Source organism: Podarcis filfolensis, assembly GCF_964270895.1.
Source record: "Podarcis filfolensis genome assembly, chromosome: Z".
Taxonomy (NCBI): Eukaryota; Metazoa; Chordata; class Lepidosauria; order Squamata; family Lacertidae; genus Podarcis; species Podarcis filfolensis.
Genome location: NC_139617.1, coordinates 2,843,122 through 2,868,405, shown reverse-complemented (window position 1 = coordinate 2,868,405; position 25,284 = coordinate 2,843,122). Strand labels below are relative to the sequence as shown.

Here is a 25,284-nt window from a genome sequence, read left to right as displayed (position 1 = left end):
GGTGCTGACAACCCACGCTACGCCACTGGTAATGGGTCATCTATTTGCTCATCTAATCCAGCATTGTGTACTCTGACTGGCAGTGGCTTCCCAGTGGAGGGCCTTCCCATCACCTCCCACCTGGCTTTTCTTTGTTTCAAAGTGTGGATGTGAGAGACTGTGAGGACGCCTTCAGACCATGCATGCACTTCACCACTGAGCTAAACCCTTTGTATATCTGGATCCCTACTATTTCCCCAGTCAACATCTGTGGAAAGGGCCAAAGTTCAGTGGTAGAGCATTGGTTTTGCATGTGGAAGGACCCTGGTTCAGTCCCCAGCATCTCCAGGGTGGGGGGGAGACCTCCTGTCTGAAACCCTGGAGAGCCTCTGCCAGTCAGTATAGACCGTTTTGGGCTAGGTGGACCAATGGTATGACTTGCACAAGGCAGCTTCCTGTGTTCTTACCTTCCTCAGTTGCTTTTAACAGAATCTTAGTGGTTGACGTGGAGTCAGTCTCTGAAGACTTCCTGATCAGAATAGTCGTGTCCCAAACAGCTTAGACTTTAAATGTGGATGATTCCTAGATGAATCACAGAATCATAGAATTGTAGATGCTCTGTCACTTGGTCCCATGTCCTTAGCAGGTTTCTTTAAGAGGCGATTTCATGCCAATTAAGGATGAGGCCACCTTTTGCATGCAAATATCCCAATTATGTGACATGTCCTTTTGTCTCTTCTCTGTTGTCACCCTGCTGCTGTGGGTGTCTTCTGTAGCAGTCTCTGAAGCAAAAGAGAGGAGCTACTGGCACCACTTAAAAACAAGAAGTGTGTGCATTCTCCTTGCTTTTACTGCCGCAGAGAGATGCAGAATTGTAGGCTAAAAGCATAATCTGAGCACAATGCAGACAAATGTCTCTCTTGGAGCCTCTAATAAGCTTCTACCCATTCATTTCCTGATGCTGACAAGCTGAACAAAGAAGGAGGCATGTTTTAAATTTAGCTCTGAGTCACTGGCTTTCCTGCATCTCAGAACTCTGGGTAAGTGTATAGGCAGATTCCCTGTAATGAAAGCCAAATATACATCTGTTGCAGGTTTGCTGGACAGTCTCTCCTCATAAGCATTTTGCTTCTGTATTACTGTTGGGCAGTTGGGGGAGAAGGGATCTGTCAGGATGAAGGTGGGCATTGGCTTCAGTGAGATTTGCGCAGTCTAAATTGCATGCCAGGTTGGCAGCCATAATTACTTCCGTGGCCCACTCTGAGCGGCTTGTCGGGTGCAGACGTCCTCTTTGCATGATCATCGGTTCCTGGGTCACTGCGAGGGAAAGCCTGCTCCCTGCAGCTCCCCAGCCCGTGAGAAGGTGGCTGTGGGAATAAGCATCCTTCTTGTGATGTTCTTTGGCATCTTTGTCCCACTTTTGAGAAATGATTAAAAACTTCCTTTTTCTTCTTCATGTTCTGTGTGGTTTCTTTGATCTTTTCCCTACTCGGAGGTTAATTATTGCACTTCTAATGCGCTTCGTTGCTTTCTTTTAGCTTTATCCTCCTTTGTGCCTGCAGTCAGAGATCTGTTCATTCTGTTTTTGCAAAGCTCGTAGCATATGCTGGGTACTTTATGAAGGCACCAATTGCTGCATGCAGAATTCAGTTTTCTGCACACTGGTTAGAGCTGGAGTGTCATGGGTCTCTTATCTCCCTTAGCAATAGCTAGGGATGTTAAGAAGGCAGTGGGGTTTTTTTATTCCACACTCTATTGCATGCAACACTGTTTCTTTTCTGCTGCTTTTCATCTTCCACCAAATATTGCATTGTTGGTCTCGCTGTCTGCTGCGGCAGAGTTACATAACTCGCTAAAGTCATTACATGCATTTTGATCTTGTTATGTTATTCCACTTTGTTTGTTTAATTGCAAAGGAAACACCATGAAAGTGGGGAGGAATGTAATCAATTATTTATCATTTGCAGGCTGAAAGGATCCACAACCATGAATACCGCTTGTATTAATTGATTTCCATTCTGGACATGGGATGAATAACTGAACACTGGCAGTTTCCACTCGTGTTTTTGCTTTCATTCGAATTCTCTGATATCCCTAGCAATATTGTGCAAGATTTTTCAGGAAGGCAAGGAGGCAAGCAAGAGTGGTTCCTCTATGTTTGCCCAGCTAAGTTTGCCCTGTTGTGCTCCAGAACGTGAAATGCCTGTGAAAATCTTCTTCCAGTTCTCTCTGCTCAGGGTGTGGCTGGGGAAATGATGAGGGAAATGGAAGCTGGCACCTTCCTAGGAACCCTGATGTCATTTCCTGTGCTTCAGGGCCTCTTCTGTTGCCTGTGGAGGCGCTTCTAAAGGTTTTCTGTGCTGTTTCAACATGCTGATGTGCATCCGCAGTTCCTTTTTCTTCCACTGCATGATTGCAATGGGCCTGACCACACAGCTTTTTAAAAGCAGGTGTTCCTCAACATGGGAATATTATGAAGGGTGCTGATGAAGCCTTGCTCACCAGGTAATAAAACACTCCATTCCTCTAAGCCCCCTAGTTGATGCTTGACTCCCAGCAATTCTGAATAATTATTTTTATTATTTGGAAAAGCCAAACAGGCATTGGGGAGTAATGTGCGTTGCTGAAGGGGGTTCTTGCAATCTAAGAGGCTCCCACATTTCTCTTAAGCTTATATTTCATTTCAAAAAAGTTTCCTAGTTTAAAGCTGGAATGTTCAAACCTAACATTCACAACTCTGGTGTTGTTGTTTTTTGCAGAAGACACCCCCACACACCCAGCTCCTCTCTCAGGGCTGAACAGTGCATAATGCAAAAGAGCCATGGTTTTGATTTCCTTACATGCCTTGATCTTTTTCAAAACAAAAAACAAGAATTATTTCTGGATTCTTATGCTTTAATTCAGCCTCAAAGAAAAGCAGCACTGGTTTATGAACCTTGGTTTGCTTTGAGCCTAGTTAGGTACCTGGCATCCTTCCTTGACCATGGTTTTTTTGGCCACCCTCTCCGGAAGCTCCCTAAGCTATAAAAGCACAAAGCAAGGGCTTCTGAAAAGCAAACGGAGCTTTGCAGAAACAAACCATGGCTTGTTAGATCATCTGTGGGGCAACTCGTGGTTAATTTGAGGTTTGGCCTGACCAAATGTGTGACTAAAAGTTATGTGTGAACAAGGCCCTTTGTGTCTATTAGGTGGCCATAAAATGACAGTTGCATGTGCATGTTGCACTGTGAGGAGACTGATATGGGCTTTGAAAGCTCTCTCTTAGCTTACCTGGTACGCATGTTGCTTGTCTCTTTCACAAGCAACCTGCGTCCCTGCCTTTCAGGTTGTAAGGGTGGAATTAGTCCCTCAAGGCTATTTAACCAGCCTACCATATGTTGTGCTTTTTCACTGAAGGGACTAGGCCTGATGCAAAGTGGCAAGAAAAATGCAAAAGCCAGTAGTCCAAAACTCCCATCATGAAAGAGCCTGTTAGGTGTTGAGATGACATCACAATGTTTTAAATGTACAGTTCCTTGCCACCTCTGCCTTTCTGATGGGGCTGGAGCCAAGTACAGGTGGAGCCAAGTACAGCCAAATTAACAGTGTCCAAGCATATAAAACAGAGAAGCTCAACTGATTTGATCCCCTGTATTGCAGAGGTTGGACCCTTTGGCTCCCTTCCAAGTCTGCAATTCTGTGAGTCTGTGATGTGACCAGCAGATTCCTTCTCCTTTGCAGCTAAAGGCCTGATAACAGAATTCCTTCTTGATACAGTGGTACCTCAGGTTACATACGCTTCAGGTTACATACGCTTCAGGTTACAGACTCCGCTAACCCAGAAATAGTGCTTCAGGTTAAGAACTTTGCTTCAGGATGAGAACAGAAATCGTGCGGTGGCAGCAGCAGGCCCCATTAGCTAAAGTGGTGCTTTAGGTTAAGAACAGTTTCAGGTTAAGTACGGACTCCGGAATGAATTAAGTACTTAACCTGAGGTACCACTGTACTTAGTCCCATGGGGCTCCTTCTGCAAAGAAGGCCTGGGATGGCATTAGCCTTCTCCAGTTTCTCCTTCTCCAGCTGTAGCCCCCTTCCATATCACCTGCTGTTCTCAGGATCCTCTCACCCCAATAATGGCATTGGGGGGGGGTGATCTGCAGTAGGAAAGGAGACAGGAACTCCCCAATGCAATCTCTGTAATGCAGTCTCTGCAAAAATCTTGGATCCAAGCCCTTATATTTATTTTATTTTTTAAAAGATATTTATTGAAATTTTACAGACAATAAAGAATTACAGAATAAAAAGTAAAAGAAAAAGAAAAAGAGAAAAAAATACAAAATACCAAGAAAAATACAAAATACATGGAAAAACCCAGAAAAAACCAGAATTAAAAACAAATCAATCTTTTTACATCTTATATTTCAATTACTTGTTTCCTGACCTCCTCACACCTCCCTTTTTTGTATTCCAATTCACATAGTTAATTCAGCAAATCCTTACCCACTTTGTTTGTATCTTAATTATATATCTTAACATATTATTACTTTATATTTCCATCTAATTATCAATCCTTTTTTAGATATTCTTTTAACTTTATTACTAAAGCCATCTCATTTCAATCCTACATCATTTTAGCATTCATTAATTTTACAATGTTTCTGCAAATAGTCTTTAAGTTTCTTCCAATCTTCTTCCACCAACTCTTCTCCCTGGTCTCGGATTCTGCCAGTCATTTCCGCCAATTCCATATAGTCTATCACTTTCATCTGCCATTCTTCCAAGGTGGGTAGATCTTGTGTCTTCCAAAACTTTGCGATAAGTATTCTTGCTGCTGTTGTTGCATACATAAAGAAAGTTCTGTCCTTCTTTGGCACCAATTGGCCGACCATGCCCAGGAGAAAGGCCTCTGGTTTCTTCAGGAAGGTATATTTAAATACCTTTTTCATTTCATTATAGATCATCTCCCAGAAAGCCTTAATCTTTGGGCACGTCCACCAAAGGTGAAAGAATGTACCTTCGTTTTCTTTACACTTCCAACACTTATTATCGGGCAAATGGTATATTTTAGCAAGCTTGACTGGTGTCATGTACCACCTGTATATCATTTTCATAATATTCTCTTTTAAGGCATTACATGCCGTGAATTTCATACCTGTGGTCCACAACTGTTCCCAGTCAGCAAACATTATGTTATGTTCAACATCTTGTGCCCATTTTATCATAGCAGATTTAACCGTTTCATCCTAAGTATTCCATTTCAACAACAAGTTATACATTCTTGATAATGTCTTAGTTTTGGGATCTAACAGTTCTGTTTCCAATTTTGATTTTTCCACCTGGAAGCCAATTTTTTTGTCCAAGTTATAAACCTCCCTTATTTGATAATAATGAAGCCAATCTCGCACTTTATCTTTTAGTTTCTCAAAACTCTGCAGTTTCAGTTTGTCACCCTCCTGTTCCAAAATCTCCCAATATTTTGGCCATTTGGCCTCCATATTGAGCTTTTTCTGAGCCTTCCCTTCCATCGGTGATAACCACCTTGGTGTTTTATTTTCAAGTAAGTCTTTATATCTTGTCCAGACATTGAACAGTGCTCTTCTGACAATATGGTTTTTAAATGCTTTATGTGCTTTAACCTTGTCATACCACAAATATGCATGCCATCCAAAAACATTATTAAAACCTTCTAAATCCAAAATGTCTGTGTTCTCAAGAAGCAGCCATTCTTTCAACCAGCAAAATGCTGCTGATTCATAGTAAAGTTTAAGGTCTGGCAGGGCAAATCCACCTCTATCCTTTGCATCAGTTAATATTTTAAATTTTATTCTGGGCTTCTTGCCCTGCCAGACAAATCTAGAAATATCTCTCTGCCACTTCTTGAAACAATCCATTTTGTCCAAAATTTGCAATGATTGAAATAAAAATAACATTCTTGGCAATACATTCATCTTTATAACAGCAGTTCGACGAAACAAGGAAAGCTTCAGATTTGACCATATTTCAAGATCCTTTTTCACTTCTGACCAACATTTCTCATAGTTATCTTTAAATAAGTTTAGGTTCTTAGCGGTCATATTAACCCCTAGGTATTTTACTTTCTTAACCAGTGTTAAACCCGTCTCCTTCTGAAACCTCTCTTTCTCAATCGGTGTTAAGTTTTTCTCAAGAACCTTAGTCTTTAATTTGTTCAACTTAAATCCTGCTACTTGACCAAATTCCTGAATCAGTTCTAATACTCTTTTAGTACTAGATTCTGGCTCCTGTAATGTCAATACTAAGTCATCTGCAAACGCTTTAAGTTTGTACTGTTTAGCTCCGACCTGAATACCTTTGATCAAATGGTCCCTTCTAATCATGTTTAGCAAAACCTCCAGGACCGAAATAAAAAGCAATGGGGAAATTGGGTAGCCTTGTCGTGTCCCTTTCTCCATCTTAAATTCTTCTGTCACCACATTGTTAACTATCAATTTAGCCTTTTGTTCTGAATAAATTGCACCTATACCATTTTCGAAACCTTAACCAACCCCCATCCCCTGAAGATTTTTCTTCATAAAACTCCAAGAAATATTGTCGAAGGCTTTCTCCGCGTCAAAAATATCAAAACTGCTTTTGTATTAATGTTCACTTGCAACTTCTCTAAAATGTTAATTATATTTCTCGTGTTGTCAGACAAGTGTCTACCCGGGAGAAAGCCAGCTTGATCTTTATGTATCTCCTCAACTAGTACTTTTTTCAGTCTTTTAGCCAAAATATCTGCAAAAATTTTGTAATCCATGTTAAGTAGGGATATGGGGCGGTAGTTCTTAAGTTGTGTTTTTTCGGACTCAGTTTTCTGTATAAGTGTAATATAAGCTTCCTTCCACGACTCTGGCGCTTTTTCCCCCTCCAAAATTTCATTACAAACCTCCTTTAGTGGTCGAATTAGCCAATCTTTCAGAGATCTATAATATTTTGAGGTTAAACCGTCCGGCCCTGGAGATTTGCCCAACTGCATATTCTGGATGGCACCTTCCACCTCCTGATCTGTTATTTTATAATTCAGCATTAATTTATTTTCTTGAGAGATTTTTTGTAGTCCATTTGTTCTTAAAAACTGGTCTATATCAGTCTCTTTCTGTGGCCCTTGTGTATATAGTTGTTTAAAATATCTCTGGAAGCACTTTCTAATCTCCACTGGATTCTGTATATTCTTTCCTTCCACTTCTAAGTTTGTAATGGTGTTCAGTTTTTGTCTTTTTTTCATCTGCCAAGCCAGCAGTTTCCCACATTTATTAGCCGATTCAAATGTATTTTGTCTCATCTGCTTAATTTTCCATTCTATTTCCTGATTTATCATTTTCATATATTGTACTTGATACAACTTTATTTCTCTCAGAATCTCTTGCGACTTTGGTTTCACTCTTAGTTTCTTCTCCCAAGCCCTTATATTTAAAACACACAGACACACTTAGAACCTTGGCAAGTGTTTACCTCTCCGGAGAATTAGCTACTAGTAGCTAAATTTCTAGGTCATGGCTAAGGAAGGCCAGTCAGGAGAGTGACTCACTTTCCTGGCTCAAGGAGGACTCTTTCTTCCCTCCTGAGAAAAAAAAGCAGCAGGGAAACATTTTGGCTAAATCTCTCCTTGGTCAGGACTACTGTACTCTTTTAGCAACGTGAAATCTTTCCTTAGTAAAGCTGCATGCCATCAGCACTGGCAGAACAAAGGAACTGCCTTCCTTTTCTGGGATGGAGAAAAAACCCACAATTTTAATCTGTGAAACAGAAGTTCTAACACATTGCTTAGAAGTAGTTTATGCCTGAAGATGTACCTTTTCCTTGTACTGAAGTTTTGGAACAATGTGCAAGGAAGCTGTGAATGATCCTTGGTTTGCTCTCTGCTTGCAGCTGAAAGCTTCTGTTTGATTCACAAATCAAATTTCAGAGAAGCCGCTGCCCCACCCGCTGGGCTGGATCTGTGATCTGTCTGCCCTGGAGCTTAGAGGCAGGTGAGGAGAGCTACTTGCTGGGAGTTTTGCTGTGTAATGCAAAGTTTCTAGACAGTGGGGAGGGGGCTTTTAAACAGCTCAGGCTTCTGTCAGCATGCTCTCATTTGCTGGCAGGAAGTGTTGTGACTTGCTGCTTAGAATTACAATTCTAAGAGGAATGCTGGGCTTCCAGAATTAACTTTCTGGGCGTGGAAGAATGTTCCATATTTTGCTGTGGGGCTAAGTGAAGAAACAGATCTGCTATCCTCTGAAATCTGGACGGGGCGAGGTAAGGAGACTGAAACAATTTCGGGGATCCAAAGCGGGAAGTCTTGGCTCAGTGTTGCTGCAGTGTGGCAAAATGAATTCTTGAGGCTAAGCTGAGTTGCAAGATTCCCCTCTCTTTTTACATTTAACTTCCTCTTTACCACTGGTGTGTTAAGCACTCCTTTTGATAGAAGCATACGGGAGATGGAATTCAGTCGAGACAAACCTTAAGATTAGAGTTTTTCTTGTGAAAAAATAAGAGCAGATTTGAGCAGTGTCTTATGTTTTTGGACAGGCTACGATGGAGGACTAATAGCTCTGTAGTTCTGGTTTGCTTCTCCAAGAAAGCAATGAGTATAATGAGAGCAATGCTGGTCTGTCATTCTCCACCCCAAGTCATTTTTTCTAGATATCAGCAAAGGAACTGTGCCCTTAAATATGATTCCAAAACTCACAGTACGCTATTATAACAGAGCCAATCAAAATAGCGATGTTTTTTATTTTTTTACTTCTCTCAGTGATTCTTTTGCACACACTTATGCTTTTAGATCTGACAGTTGATTTTTGTGAAGCAGGAGAAGCGATGGTTTTTTTTTGTGGGGGGATGCTTTCGTGGGGTGGGACACTTCTTTGCAGAGCATTCTAAGTAAATATTTTTTGCTGATTTGATATGTGAAGCTACAATTTAGGTAATGGGAGGTATTTTCTAGGTTGCTGTAGACAGGAGTGTGTTGATGTTTTAAGTCAAGAATGAGATGCTGCAAGCTCCAGTGTTGAAAACAAACTTTCTTGTGGTCTTCATTCTGACACTTGTAATGTGATACATGGTCCGTGAAGCAATTGCAAAATGGGCTTTGGATCTTTATGTAAAACTTCATTTGCTCTAGAGAGAACTGGGGTTGGGGTGTGTGTGAGAAGCTGAGCAGGATTCTGGAAGGGGAGTTCCTGCCATCTACAACCCCCTGGCTCCTTGTTGTGGGGCTGTTTAGGCAGGGCACTGTGGTTGCAATCCTTCACAGAGCAGAGCACTTAAAATCCCTTGACTTCAGAAATGCCAAGCACCTATGAGATTTTGCAGCCTGTATACTGCCGGGTTGACCTCTTCTTTGATTAGAGAATCAAAAATACTGCAACGATTGCTTAACTTGTCCATTTAGCCTTAGAAATGGAATAAATGGGCTGCCCAACAGCTCTAGGGACCTCCAGTTGTTTTGGATTGCAACTCCAAACCAGCCCCACCCAGCATTGACAAGAGCATCAGAAGAGCCTGCTGGATCAGACCGATGGCCCACCTAGTCCAGCATTCTGTTCTTTCAGCGGCCAACCAGATGGTTATGGGAAGCCTACAGTCAGGATCCAAGCACAAGAGCACTCTTCCCTCTTGCAGTTTCTGGGAACCGGCATTCAGAAGCATCACTGTCTCCGACCATGGAGGCAGAGCCGAGCCATCTTACCTAGTAGCCATTGAGAGCTGCCGTCTCCATGAACCTGTCTAATTCACTCTTGAAGCTGTCTAGGTTGGTAGTCCCACTCCCTGCTGTGGGAGGCAGTTCCACACCTTAACTAGGCATCGTGTAAAGAAGTAGAGATGTACAAAGCCACACATGTTTTGGGGTTTAGGGGTGTAGCCATCTCACCAGTGGAAATTCAGGCACAGGCTGTCTACACATTTTCTCCAAATTAACTGTAAGCATTTCCCCCCTTGTAGTTCAGCACTTCTTGCAGAGTTTGAAAATTTCTGTGTCTATCTCCTCCTCAAGGGGCACCTACTCAGCCTTCAAAACATGCATATTGCATTGAATGCAGCACGCAGACCATCCTTAGTGACCTTCCACATGTTTTTTTTACTTTATTATTATTATTATTATTATTATTATTATTATTATTATTATTATTATTATTTTATTTATACCCCGCCCATCTGGCTGGGTTTCCCACTCTGGGCGACTTCCAACAGAATATTAAAATAGTCTATTAAACACTAAAAGCTTCCCTAAGCAGGGCTGCCTTCAGATGTCTTCTAAAAGTCTGGTAGTTGTTTTTCTCTTTGACATCTGGTGGGAGGGCGTTTCACAGGGCGGGTGCCACTACCAAGAAGGCCCTCTGCCTGGTTCCCTGTAACTTGGCTTCTCGCAGGGAGGGAACCGCCAGAAGGCCCTTGGCGCTGGACCTCAGTGTCCAGGCAGAACGATGGGGGTGGAGACGCTCCTTCAGGTATACTGGACCGAGGCCATTTAGGGCTTTAAAGGTCAGCACCAACACTTTGAATTGTGCTCGGAAATGTACTGGGAGTCAATGTAGATCTTTCAAGACTGATGTTATGTGGTCTCGGCGGCCACTCTTGTCATCAGTCTAGCTGCCTCATTCTGTATTAGTTGTAGTTTCCAGGTCACTTTCAAAGGTAGCCCCGCATAGAGCGCATTACAGTAGTCAAAGCAAGAGATAACTAGAGCATGCACCACTCTGGGCAGGTAGGGTGTCATCCTGCCTACCAGATGGAGCTGATAAACAGCTGCCCTGTACACAGAATTGACCTGCGCCTCCATGGACAGCTGTGAGTCCAGAATGACTCCCAGGGTGTGCACGTGGTCCTTCGGGGGCACAGTTACCCCATTCAGGACCAGGGAGTCCTCTACACCTGCCCACCTCCTGTCCCCCCAAAACAGTACTTCTGTCTTGTCAGGATTCAACCTCAATCTGTTAGCAGCCATCCATCCTCCAACCACCTCCAGACACTCACACAGGACCTTCACCACCTTCACCTGTTCTGATTTAAAAGAGAGTTAGAGCTGGGTATCAACCGCATATTAATGAACACCCAGCCCAAACCCCCTGATGATCTCTCCCAGCAGCTGCATGTAGGTGTTGAAAAGCATGGGGGAGAGGACAGAACCCTGAGGCACCCCACAAGTGAGAGCCCAGGGGTCTGAACACTCATCCCCCCCCCACTTTCTGAACATGGCCCAGGAAAAAGGAGCAGAACCACCGTATAACAGTGCCCCCAGCTCCCAGCCCCTCTAGACGGTCCAGAGGGATGTTATGGTTGATGGTATCAAAAGCCGCTGAGAGATCCAGCAGAACTAGAAAACAGCTCTCACCTTTGTCCCTAGCCTGCTGGAGATCATCGACCAGCGCAACCAAGGCAGTTTCAGTCCCATGATGAGGCCTGAATCCTGATTGGAAGGGATCCAAATGGTCCGCTTCTTCCAGGCGTGCCTGGAGTTGTTCAGCAACCACTCGCTCAATCAGCTTGCCCAAGAATGGAAGATTTGAGACTGGGCGATAGTTGGCCATATTGGCTGCATCTAAAGATGGTTTTTTAAGAAGCGGTTTAATGACCGCCTCTTTCAGTGGGCTTGGGAAGGCTCCCTCACAGAAAGAAGCATTCACCACCCCGCGAAGCCCATCGCCCACCCCATCACCCAGTTCTAGACTACGATTCTCATCATCCCTGGTCAGCAGGGCCATAGGATTTCATTGGTGCCTCTAGGCATGTGCCCCACACTCTGAGCTTTCTTTTTCCCTCCCAAAGAAAAAGCAAGTCTCTAGCTCTCATAGAACTTTATGAGACAAAATACGCAGGTACTTCTTGAGTGATTTCTGTGAAATGAGGGTGTGGTGTAGCCACATTGTATATTTTTATTGGTACGGAGGAATGCGCCCTGTTGCTATCAGACAGAAGCAGCACCTCCCCCCCCTCTCTGTGTGTGAAATCAGTACCTTGTGATCTCCACAATTGGGACCAGTAGGACATAATGGAATGGTCTCCCTCGGGAGGTGGTGGACTCTCCTTCCTTGCAGGTTTCAAAGCAGAGGTTGGGCACCCATCTGTCATGGATGCTTGAGCAGAGATTCCTGCATTGCAGGGGGTGGACTGGATGACTCTTGGGGTCCCTTCCAACTCTACAATTCTATTGATTCTATGACTTCTCATGGTAAGGTTTGTGGAGGTGACTGTCTCTCTAATTTTGTGTTTTGCTGCACTCCCACGGCAGCTACTTTGTCCTATGCCCCCGCACAACAGTTCTTTGGGGACTGGTGCCCCCTGTGTTCTCTCAAAATTCAAAATGTGCCCATTGGTACAAAAAGTTGGACAACTCCTTACTTATATCATGTGATAACCTAGAAAAAATTCTCTCTCCAAGCCGGCTTGATTGGGGGGGGGGTAGTGTTAGGTGTGGTTCAGATGGCTACTTAGCCAAAATGGGTTTAGTATTTCACTGCCTCCCACTTAATCTGTCTTGCAAAGCAGGATATGTGAAATTGCAGGGTGAAATGAGAGCCTATAAACCTTCAAGTTTTGTAAGTAATTTCTTTGCCATATTATTAACAAGGTTCACTAAAACAATATTAGAAAACATTTTAACAAAAGAGGGTAACTGTTAGCTGTGTTGTTGTTTTCTTCAAACAACAACACACAAACATCTTGGCAGTGACATAATAATAATAATAATAATAATAATAATAATAATAATAATGTGGGATTTTCACAAGTTTGCCGATAATGATATCTCAATTCCATTTCACTCACTCTTTCTGAAGACAAAAGAAGATTTCAGAATAGCTTGTGAGGCCTGAATTGCAGCTCAGTTCAGATAGTGTTGGGCTTGGCCAGGGAGGGGCCAGCTCATGGCTCTAGTTCCAAACCATTTCAGAACATAAGTAGCAAAGAAAACAGCTGATCGCCTCTGTCTCCCATCCCACATTGAGGACTGGCAGCTTTAATCTGTTGCCAAGTCAATAAATAGTTTATATATATTTAAATTATTCTGATTAGTTTAGGAGTTCTCCTCCTACTAAATTTTAATGGCCCAGAAAGCCCCAGCGCCACTGCTTTGCATGCCCGCCTGCCTCTCTCTTTGAAGACTTCTCACGTTCAAGCATTTATTCCATCGTTCCCCAACCTGGTGCTGTTTTTTGGGACTACAGCTCCTATCAGCCAGCATAGCTCATTGGAGTTGTAGTCCAAAACAGCTGATCAGGGGTGGGGAACCTGAGGCCTGGGAGCCAAATGTAGTCATTTTGGGCTGGCCTTCTCAAGCCACTTCCCTCACACTTGCTGCCCTGGGGCTTCCTCAAGATGTTGGGTTTTTTGCCTGGCTGGGGTGCATAATGATCAGTGATAACCACTTTTGCTCGCCTGAGTGGAGAGAGGTGTGTGGAACATATGGGTGTGTAGGGGTCTTTTGCATGCCTGGAATCTGACACTTGGCTCACTTTTGCCCCAGATGAAGTGAGGCCCCCAGTCTAAAGAAGCTTCCTCCCCCTTGCTCTAGTCCAGTGTTTCCCAAACTTGGGTCCCCCAGCTGTTTTTTGGACTACCAGCATCCCTAGCTAGCAGGACCAGTGGTCAGGGATGATGTGAACTGTAGTCCCAAAACAGCTGGAGACCCAAACATGGGAAACGCTGCCTGGGGCATTAGAAAATCCTTGATTGCAGAAACACTAATGGCTTGGTGTGGGCGTGTTTCTTTTTTCTTGCTAGGAATGCCTTCGCTGGCAGTTTGAAATTTATTTTATTTCATTCCTGTTAGAATGTATTGTTTATCATCTGCAGTGTTTGTGCCCTCTCGGTCCTAATCTTTGTGGCCTAATGGCAGCCTCTGCCCGACTGCTTGAGAGCTGTGGTGACCTTGCTGAGTTTTATTTGTTTTGTTTCCTTGGGAGGTGGTGGACCCAGTAAAAGAACTGTTGAAAGATGCTGAAAGCTGCTGGCTTTCAGGTAGAGGAATGTGGAAAGGTTTCACTCCTCATACCTTTAAGGAGATTGAGCAAGTACTCTGCTCTGCCGGCTCCAAGAGTTCTTTATTCTATTTTTTTGTAATCTCTGCTTGTTGCTGCTGCTGAACAGTTAGATGATATGAGAGCTTAACCTTTTTGAACCTGGATTCTTCTGAGTGTAGGTCACTTGGAACAGAAAGTGACTGGATTTCTTTTCTTCAAATTTTTCTTTGTATAACTTCCACAGCATGTGTGGAAAGGGCTTCGGGATAGAAAAATAAAACCCAACCCTGAAAAAAGCCCATGCAAACACAGAGGAAACAAAACCATCCTAAAACAAAGCTACTATAAGGGTACAACAGCAACTAATAGTACTAGTACTATGAGTAGTAATAATGGTAGTAGTATTAATACAGCTACATCAGGAGGGCCAGAGGTCTCTTAAAGGATATATTGGGTAGATGTGAAAGGTATTAGCCTTCACATTTTTAGAAATGTATATTTTAGTGCCAGCAGCACTCACTCTTTGGGACTCTTTATTGTTGGCATCAGGCAAACACCTTCGCTGTGCTCTTTTCAGTGAAAATATGTGTCTTACCAAGCCTATCCAGACATGTAGGAATTTGACATGTGTTTTAATCTGGTTTTTACCTTAGCATTGATTTTAATCATTTTTGAATGTTTTAAATTGTTTTTAACAACAATGACCAATGGCTCATCTAGTCCAGCACTATGTTCTGACAGTGGTCAAGAGCATGCCCTAATTGGAAGCACCCAAGCAGGACCAAAGTGCAACTCATGATTCCCAGCCAGTGTTAGAAATTCAGATATATATATAAGGCAGGCACCAAATGGCTTCTTAAACCAGGATGGCTCCTTAAGCCCAAACAGAATGCCTAGTTGCCATTTTGGGGCCAGACGGCTCAAAAGTTGTATTTTTCAATAGGACTTTTCAGTTCCTGAAATTCATTCTGAATGTGCAGATAAAATATAACAGATAGAATTCTACAGAATGTCTTGCTAGTGTGTGAAAACAGGATCCACAGGCATGAACCTCCAAATGGTAGAGACATCAGGTGCCAATCCTGGTATCCAGGCATCTTCACTTGGTTGTAAGTGGCTACTAGCCAGGTGCAAACTTCACTTGCTGAATTTCAAATGCTGTATCCCAGCAATGAATATTCAGAGACATATCACCCTTGACGGTGGCAGGTTGCTGGCCATCACTGCCTCCATTGTTTTAACTATGGAGTGGCAGTCATCCTTCCTGCACTTGCATTGGGCTTTGAAGGACCTCCAGAGGGAAGTGCAGCTGTGGGGGACTACTAGATTATAACTACACCTCCAGACTTGGGGTTGTGGGGAAGGGGGGCACAGGATTGGCCCCGTGCTCGCTGGGAGACATAACCTGGTGTCAGGGACCAGCACCCCATTCCTGTGCATATCTAGTCATAAGCTGGTCCTGCAAAGCTCGATGGGGCTTGCCCCCATGTTCATAGGATGGCAGCAAGCATGGTTTTGTGGGACCAAAACCCATTGGGACTTACTTCCATACATGGGGCTGTGTTTAAGGGTGAGGGCAGGATATTGGTTACCAACCAAAATTTGTAGAACTCTGATATTTGCATAGGGCCTTATCTGTTCAAAGTGCTTATCAATAGTCTTCATGAGAAAGGTGTTGACCATTAATATCCCCATATTACAGATGTGTGTATCAGAGATGGAGAGATAAGATCTCAGAAAGAACACCTATAGCTGCCTAGTGAGCATTCAGACTGAAATGTAGGAGGAGGTCACAGCACATATTTGGCATGCAGAAGGAAATTAAAAGTTCCTGAGATCTTTGAGAGTTGCTGTCAACGAAGACTTGCATCCAGTTCAGTGCTAATTAAGCATCCCGTCAGCACAAGGCCCCCATGGCATGGCCAGCACAGTTGGTTAGAGTGTGGTACTAAGGATGCCAAGGTTGCAGGTTTCATCCTCGTTTGGGGCAGCTGCATATTCCTGCGTTGCAGTGGTTGGACCAAATAATCCTCAGGGTCCCTTCCAACTCTACGATTCCTCCTGCTTGCCTCTCCCCCCCCCCAAACTGTTCTGAGGCTTTCCCCCAATCTCCTAGATCATATTTGGGGAGAGTACAGGGTGCATGTTTGAGCATGGAGGGGGGAGAGGAGGAAAATCTCATTGTGCATAAGGGAATCCGTGCACTGACAACGGGATGCTTACTTAGCACTCTGTTGGATACAAGCCCAGGGATGTTTCAGTTTAATGACCCCCTAGATGAACTAATTTCTAGATCCAGTATACCTGAAGGAGCGTCTCCAACCTCATCTGAGGTCCAGCTCTGAGGGCCTTCTGGTGGTTCCCTTGCTGCGAGAAACCAAGTTACAGGAAACCAGGCAGAGGGCCTTCTCGGTAGTGGCACCCGCCCTGTGGAACGCCCTCCCACCAGAAGTCAAAGAGAAAAACAACCACCAGACTTTTAGAAGACATCTGAAGGCAGCCCTGTTTGGGGAAACTTTTAGTGTTTAACAGATTATTGTATTTTAATATTTTGTTGGAAGCCTCCAAGAGTGGCTGGGGAAACCCATCCAGATGGGCGGGGTATAAATAATAAATTATTATTATTATTATTATTATTATTATTAATAATAATAATAATAATAATAATAGATAAGAACATAAAACCGGGCCAATGGCCCACCCGGTCCAGCATCCATCCTGTTCTCACAGCAGCCAAGCAGATGCCAGTGGTAATGGAAATCCCCCAAGTGGGACTTGAGCATATTACCTCTTCCCTCCTGCAGCCTCCAGCAACTGGTACTCAAGAGGCGTTGCTGCCTCCAGCTGTGAAGGCGGAGCATAGCCATTGTGGATAGTTGCCATCAATAGTTGTCTCCCCCATCTAAGTTGGTGGCCATTACTGCCTCCTGTGGGACTTGAGTTCCATAGTTTCATCCCCAAATGTTTTGGACTACAATTCCCATCATCCCGGACTGAGGCTTCTGGGAGCTGTAGTCCAGAACCAAGAAGACTGCTGAAGTGCATTTGCAATGTGAAAGAAGGGAAGCTCTTTTTGCACTAGCTGTTGTGATCAACACAGGAGAATTTCCAGTATGCTTTGCTTCTGGTTAGAGGAAAGGACACCCACAGCATAATTAATAGCCTATTTCTCCATGGTTCATGTCTATTGTCTGTATGAAACCAGCTGGGCAGGCACAGGTGGGAAAATTATTTCCGATTCCTTGGTTCCACACCTGGCCCTTTTTGTGAGCCAGGCTCAAATGTTTAAGAACTAGCTAGAACTTCGTAAAATACTCATAATTCTGTATGCTAGTGTCAAATGTTCTGGCTTGCTGTTTCTTGTAGCTCTGGCACAGCTTGAAATATCCACGGGTCATGGGCTGGCTTGTTTACAAGCAGTCATCTAATATACAATCCAGTGGTGGCTACCCAAAGGAAAAATAAATATGAGTTTAAGCCAGATGTTGTGAGGGTCCCCCCGCCCCAAGCACTGAGCATAGAATGGGCAACACCCAACACCCCTCTCTTGAGCACATCTCCATCTCACTTCCCGTCACCTCTCCCCTTCCTGTACTACAGGAATGCAGGACTTTGGACCCTCAGATGTGTTCCTCCAGTACTTACTGTCTGGCCCTGCTTTGCCCCACACTCGATGCTTGAGGGCTTCTGCCCTGCAGGAAATGTGCTGTTGACTTCTGATAATGCCTCTTGCTTGCCTGAGGGGGAGAGAGAGAGAAGGAAGAAACTAGCCTACTAATGGCTAGAGCAGGGGTCAGCAACCTAAGGCCCATGGGCTGGAAGTGGCCTGCAGAGGTCGTTTGACTGGTCCACGAGCCACCGCTGAGCTGCCTGCCCACGCCCTGTGCTAAACCGGTGCAGCGTGGTATGGGAACTCACTTCTGCAGCACCAAAAATCATGTCTGTGCATGTGCAGATGCCGAAAATTGCGTCTGCGCAGACACTGAAAATCACGGGTGTGCACGCTCATGCACACGCGTGATCTGGCCTAGGCAAGATAAACCTTGCTGACCCTGGGCTAGAGTGTCTGGAACCTGGAAGACTAGGGTTCAAATCCTCACTCGGCCTTGAAGCTCACTGGGTGATCTTCGGGCAGTAACTGCCTCTCAGTCTAGCCTGCCTCAGAGGGTTGTTGTGGAGATGGAACAAGGAGGAGGAGAACCACATAGGCCACCATGATCTCCTTGGTCGGGTGGGGGAAGCAGGATAGAAAGGCAATAATTAAATACAGGCAGTCTTACAGTTGTTGCTCTGCCTGCTTCTGCCTCTGGCCCACTGGATGAAAACGTCTCCACATAGCTGCCGCAGGATGTGAACTGAAGTGGCTTTAAGAGGGTCAGCCACAGCATGTGAAGGAGCAAAGTGAAACGTGGGCATGCACATAGGGCACCGCCCATTGGGAGCATGCCTGTGAATATTAGTAGCTAGTTCATGTGGAAATGAAAGTGCCCGGGCTCTTAACTATGACCTGCAAATGGCGCGCGTGCACACACACACACACACACACACACAGACACACAAAAGCATTTGACAGTAGCTGAAACATTGGTGGCAGCCCATTCATCAGGTGAAGCGGATCATGCTCTAGACCAGGCGGCTGTTGCCTTTTCCCTGCTCCCTTGTCTCCTAGGCAGGGCTGCGAGTCTGGCCTTAGTCAGCATGATCTAATTGTGCCGGCTTCTCCCACAGGATTGCCCTGCCAGCTGGGCATTCCCTGGCCTCTCCCTGGCCTCGTGGTTTACTCCCTTGTCATGGCATCCGATTGCATTCAGAAAGCAAAAGCCAACGCTTAACTAATTTGTGATTGATGCCTCCCTTGGGTGAACAAATAGCAACATTGTCATCAAGACAATGTCAGCAGTCTTTTGGGTGGGTTTCCTGTAAGCACACTTGGAAGCAAGTTCCGAGTCCTTATAATCGTGTGGCTTTTTAAAAATCAGATAGTTGCAGGTTATGCCACAGCTGCTAGGATGCTGATTTCATAGTTTCTCAGACTGCACCAGATTTAATGGATGTTGGAAAGGTGTTTTGTTAGCAGTAGCTAAACTTCTAGGCAACTCAGAGTAAAGTAGCCCACAATGGAGGTTCTTAACGCTAAGGCAGCAGGATCTGGTATGTTTTCTAGTCTGTTCTAATGTAAGTATTGGGGAGGAATTGCAGCCGGCTGGCTGGAGCACTTACTCTGCATGCAGAAAGTTCAAAGGCTCCATTATTAGGTGATGGGCAAGAGCCTTCTCCAGGGACTCGGGCAGAACACAAGAAGTGTGCTGCAGAATCAGTCACAGGCCCATCTAGTCCAGCATCATGTTATAGTGACCAGCCAGAGAACAGCTGCCGGTCAAAGGAATCATAGAACTGTAGAGTTGGAAGGGACCACAAGGGTCATCTAGTCCCAACTCCCTGCAATGAAGGAATCTTTTTGCCCAACGTGGGGCTCAAACCCATGACCCTGAGATTAAGAGTTTTCTTTACCCACTGAGCTATCCCAGGGGTGGGCGATCTCTGGCTCTGAGAGCCACTCCTGAGTTTTTGTGTACCACTTTGAGCACAGACCTATTTGTAGAAAATGCAGTAGATTAATTAATTGACTATGGCTCTGACTGTGCTGCTGAGTCTGCATGCCGTTCGTTTGCCCTAATCTAACAAGTGTTAGAAAGCAAGAAGAATGTGTAAGTGGCTATTCATTTAAGGGAGTTTGGCTAGAGCAGAGAATGGAAGTGTTGAACAGGGAAAAGGAAGTGCAAAGATGATGGAATAAAACACGGAGGGTGTGGATGAAAAAATGCAGAAGGAGATATGCTCTTGAGCTGTGGAACTGAGCCATAGCTCAGTTGCAGAGCACATTTCTTGCATGCAGAAGGTCCCAGGTTCAATGCTCAGCATCTCTGGGTGAGGCTGGGGGAGACCCCTCTCTGAATCCTTGGAGAACTGCCGTCTGTCAGTGCAGACACTACTGAGCTACATGGACCATTGGCAGCTTCCAGAGTGCCTGTCCATCACCATCCAAAATGATGGGAATCACAGAATTGCAAGTTGGAAGGGACCCAGAGGGTCATCTTGTAGTTCAGTTTCCTGCAGTGCAGGAATCCTTCCCACAGCTATCCCTGGGAGGGCGTGAACCACAAACCTTCTGGTTAACACTGACCCATTGTACCACCTGGGGGTAATAGTGCTGCAGCACTTGGGAAATGTTTTGAACTGAAGGGAACTGCAGGGAGAAGCATAATCCAAACCTGCATATGTGTCTCTTGCAGGACCAGGTGTGCACAAAGAGCCCCTGAAAATAGCAACTCAGCCAGATAACACAGTGATTCCCAAACCTTTCCCCATAAACCTGGTTCCATAAACTCATCCCCAGTGCCCCCTACCCTACCCTGTAAAAAGCATTATTCAGAATAGCAGTTTGCACAACCTGCTAAGTGCAAGAGGCAAACAGAAAAGCCAAAACAGTAACAATTAATTGCACATTGATTCAGAATCCAATTAAAACTATTTCATTTAATTAATTCAGCAGATATGATCCAGTGACACCAGCTTTTCAAAGTCTGATAGTCATTGACACCTCCGGCTGCTGGGTGACCTTGGGCCAGTCACACTTCTCTGAAGTCTCTCAGCCCCACTCACCTCACAGAGTGTTTGTTGTGGGGGAGGAAGGGAAAGGAAACAAACAAGTGTTTGTTGTGGGGGAGAAAGGGAAAGTGTTAGCCGCTTTGAGACCTCCTTAAAGGGAGTGAAAGGTGGGATATCAAATCCAAACTCTTCTTCTTCTTCTTCCAGCCCCCCTCTGCTGCCCACTTGCCTCTTAGCACTCCCCTAGGTGATTCCCCCTTCTCCCCCCCGGGGGGGGGCATTGCTTTGGGAACCACTAAGTTAGAAGGTTGAAGGACCCTTTCATCTGCTCTCCACCCCTGCAATCTTGTCCTGCAAGATCTCTCCTCTCTTTAAATAAGTTTTAAGGAACACTGTAGCCAGTTAACTTCAGAATTATCTTTCAGCAGCAAACAGAGCCTCTGGCACGGAAGGAATTTGATAAACAAGGAAGTAAATTAAACCTTCAGGCTTTGAAGGGACGATGGCAAAAAAAGAGGAGGAGATATTTAATCTGAAAACACCCTCCTCTCCTCTTTCTGAGCTTATTGGGATGGGTGGTAGGAGTCAGCTCCATGAACAGAGGATCTTCCCCATCTGATGTCTCCTTCACACATTAACTTTTGCTTCCCGAGAGGAAATATTCAGCGGCATTCCCACCAAACATTTAAAGCAACACCCTGTCACTCTAGTTTAAATTAATATGGCTGCCCCCAGAGAATCCTGGGAAGTCCAGTTTGTGAAGGGTACTGAGAATTGCTAGGAGACTTCTATTCCCCTTCTAGAGCTATGGTTTCCAAAGTTTCCTGTGAAGAAGGGTTGGTTGTTAAACCACTCTGAGAATTGTTTAGGTGAGCCCATCAAGGCATGTAGAAATCATATATATATATATATATATATATATATATATATATATATATATATATATATATATATATATATATTACACACACACACACACACATATATATATATATGGTGTTTTACCTTTCACAAAATGTTTTGAGGTTACAACTGAGCAGTATATGTAAATTTTGAGAAATAAGCCAATAAAGTAGTGGAAAGGGAAGTTGGAATGAGTCCATCACAGCCAGAAAAGTTTGGGGACTTTCCTGTGCTCACATGTAAATGAAGAGCCCCTGCATCAACTGGGAGCTTCCCTGTGACACAAGATTTGTGGGACTTGCAACTGAGAGTAGCCAATGCTTTGTTGCACCAATGATACTCTCTGTGGTCTGCATGCGATGGATGAATACAGGATGCTAGGGGCTCTCCCCTATTGACTTTGCTGCTGCTTCCTGCAGAGTAATCCTCTACCATGTGGAAGTTGAGTTTCTCTCTCAAACAGGCTTCAGAAAGGGGCTTGGTGGCTCATAAAACTCTGCTCTGCTCTGCCTAGAGCTGAAAACTGACCCTTGAACCCACATCCCAATTGCTGCATCCTCTAGGCAGGCCTCTGTGGCGCCTCTGGGTGGGGGGACGACTCCTCCAGAGCCTCTTTTCTTCCATTTTAAAACAGCAGAAGTGGTTTTATTAGTGCTCTCTGCTTTCAGAAACAGGAGCTGACCTCACTCTCTCCGTGTTTAATAGAGTCAACGAAGCATTACTAACCATTGCATGCATCTTTCTCTCCACCCTGCCCCTCTTTCTGTCCCCCAACAGGACTTGAAAAGCCAACAGCAGTGATTTCCACTTGGTGTCTGCTGTGATTTTACTGTGTTCCTGGCTCAGAGGGCGACCCCCCCCCCACGCAAGACAATATATAGGTAAGGCGAACCATGTGGTGCTTTAACTTATTTGTATATTTATCACAGCGGTTCTCCAAGGAGGAGGAAGAGGCCATGGCAATGCCTGCTTTTCTTCCTCCCACCTCACATTCTGCATCCTCACAACAAATCCTGCTTAGAGAAACTCAGAAACTGTATGGCTGGGTTCAAATTCATGGAAAATGGGGCTATGAATTAGGCATGAGGACTGATGCTCTGCCTTCACTGTTGGAGGCAGCCATGCTTCTGAACACCAGTTGCCAGAAAACACAGGTGAGGAGAGGGCTCTTGTGTGCCAATCCTGCTTGTGGGCTTTTTCCCATTGGGGCATCTGGTTGGCCCCTGTGAGAACAGGATGCTGGACTAGATGGGCTATTGACTTGAATCCAGCAGGGCCCTTTTTTCTTTCTTAGTCTTGACATTCTAACTGCACCACGTGCTGGGGCTTGCCTTTCCAGTTTCCTCCTCTTGCTTTTCCCTGATAAAGGTTGCTTTCATTTCCCAACATGGGTGTAAACAAGGGTGCACCAGAAGTAACTCTAGCTCACACTAGTAGCATTGTGTGGTTGGCCTGTTGAGACATGAGAGCTGCATCAGCCAGTGAGGCTCACAACGATCTCTTCACACCAGCAAATGGGAACGCCAGTTCCAGTTGCGGCTGAAGTCTTCCTGTGCTCTGCTCACCTGCAGTTTCTCCCCACCTTCTCCAGTCCCTCCCCCTGGGTGCTGCTCCTTAACCTGTGTTTAAACTGTGGGTGTGTTCCTCAGGCTTTTAGCAGCTGGTGAAATAAAACCTCAGCTATTGACTCATTCACTTCCATTAGTCAGTTTAAATGGTGTGTGGACTTAAAACAGCCAGTCCCTGAGGTGAATTGATGCATCCAGACCAGCAGACACTTGGTCAGGACCGTTACGCATCTGAATTAGAGCCAGCCAAGGTTGTTGTTGTTGCATGGCTATTCTGTTGCATGTAGGCAGGTGCTCTCAGCCTTTGCTGGAGAGTGAGGAGTGGCAGAATATGGAAAACACTTTATCATTCCCTTTTTCTTTTCCTCTTGCCACTATTGTGTAGTGATTTGCCTTCACTACATCACTGTGTGTGTATGTGTGTATTATATAAAGGTAAAGGGACCCCTGACAGTTAAGTCCAGTCGTGGACGACTCTGGGGTCACGGTGCTCATCTCACTTTACTGGCCGAGGGAGCCAACGTTTGTCCGCAGGCAGCTTCCGGGTCATGCAGCCAGCATGACTAAGCCGCTTCTGGCGAACCAGAGCAGCACACAGAAACGCCATTTACCTTCCCACAGGAGCAGAACCTATTTATCTACTTGCACTTGACGTGCTTTTGAACTGCTAGGTGAGCAAGGAGCTGGGACCGAACAACAGGAGCTCACCCCGTTGCGGGGATTCGAACCGCTGACCTTCTGATCAGCAAGCCCTAGGCTCAGTGGTTTAGATCACAGCGCCACCCGCGTCCTGTGTATTTTATATATATGTGTATATTTTGAACCACTTCTCCATTGATGCCAGGAAATACCCAAAGATCCTGTATGCATGGGGAAAATCCCTTTCTGACTGGGTTTTGGCTTGAGCTGGAAGAACTGAGGCAACTTTTGTGTGTGTGATTGCACAGAAGCAGCTGTCTCTTCCAGTCATCATTGGAGGAGAAAGGAACTGTAGAAGAACCTGCTGGATCAGGCCAATGGCCCGCCTTGTCCAGCACTCTGTTCTCAGTTGCCTTTGGAAGCTGACAAGAAGGACATGAGTGCAACAGTGCCCTCCTCACTTGTGATTCCCAGCAACTGGTATTCAGAAGCATGGAGGTGGACTGTATAGGTCAGGGTTATTAGCCATTGAGAGCTTTATCCTCTATAAATTGGACTAATCCTATTTTAGAACTATCCAAGGTGGTGGCCATAGCAGTCTCTTGTGGTGTGAGTTCCACAGTCTAACTTTGAACAGCATGGAAAAGTACCCTTTTCACATCTGTCCTGAATCTTCAAACATGCAGCTTCCTTGGATGTCAACAAGTCCTAGTATAAGGGAGAGGGAGAACAACTTTTCTCTATCCACTATCTCCGTTCCATGCATAATTTTTATGTGCTGCTATCACGTCCCCTCTTAAACTTGCCTTTTCTCTTAGGTAAAAAACCCCAAATGCCTTTCCTCATAAACCACATAAGCTGGAGCTGGGGAAGGGCTGCAGCTCAGGGGCAGAGGGTCTGTCTTGCATGCAGAAGGTCCCACATTCAGTCTCCAATGGCATCTCCAGGTAGGGCTGGAAGAGAACCCTGCCTGAAACCTTGCAGATCTGCTGCCAGTCAGTGGAGACCAGTGTCTCCCAAACTTGCTGTTTTTGGACTACAGTTCACATCATCCCTGACCACTGATCCTGCTAGCTAGGGGTGATGGGAGTTGTAGTCCAACAAAGACCCAAGTTTGGGAAACCCTGCCCAAGATCATTTGGAAGGCCATTGCCCGCTTGGTGGGAGGTGAGAACTTAAGAAGAGTCCACCTAATAATAATAATAATAATAAAAAAATTTATTTATATCCCGCCCTCCCCAGCCGAAGCCGGGCTCAGGGCGGCTAACAACAATAAAACAGTACAAAAATACAGCACAAACAACACTCTAAAACCATTCATTATAAAATTAATTCAAATCAAGCCACTGGCAACTATTGGGCCAGAGCTCCGCGAAGATTGCCGAGGGAGGGAGTCAGGCTGCGCCCTGGCCAAAGGCCTGGTGGAACAGCTCTGTCTTGCAGGCCCTGTGGAAAGATGTCAAGTCCCACAGGGCCCTAGTCTCTTGTGACAGAGTGTTCCATCAGATCGGAGCCACAGCCGAAAAAGCCCTGGCTCTAGTTGAGGCCAGCCTAACTTCTCTGTGGCCTGGGACCTTCAAGATGTTTTTATTTGAAGACCGTAAGTTTCTCTGTGGGGCATACCAGGAGAGGCGGTCCCGTAGGTACAA

General features: G+C 45.0%; 1 protein-coding gene across 4 annotated transcripts in view; it reads left to right on the top strand.

The window, feature by feature from the left end:
• Window positions 1-25,284, top strand: part of PLS3 (plastin 3) — a 69,772-nt gene that overhangs the window by 17,281 nt on the left and 27,207 nt on the right. For 2 of the 4 annotated variants that reach the window (XM_083595421.1, XM_083595420.1), the window contains one exon: window positions 22,206-22,309. The gene's annotated coding sequence lies outside the window, so the exon portion shown is untranslated. Of the gene's footprint in view, window positions 1-7,845; window positions 8,215-22,205; window positions 22,310-25,284 lie in introns of all 4 variants that reach the window. The other 2 variants (XM_083595422.1, XM_083595423.1) reach the window with 2 other exon arrangements.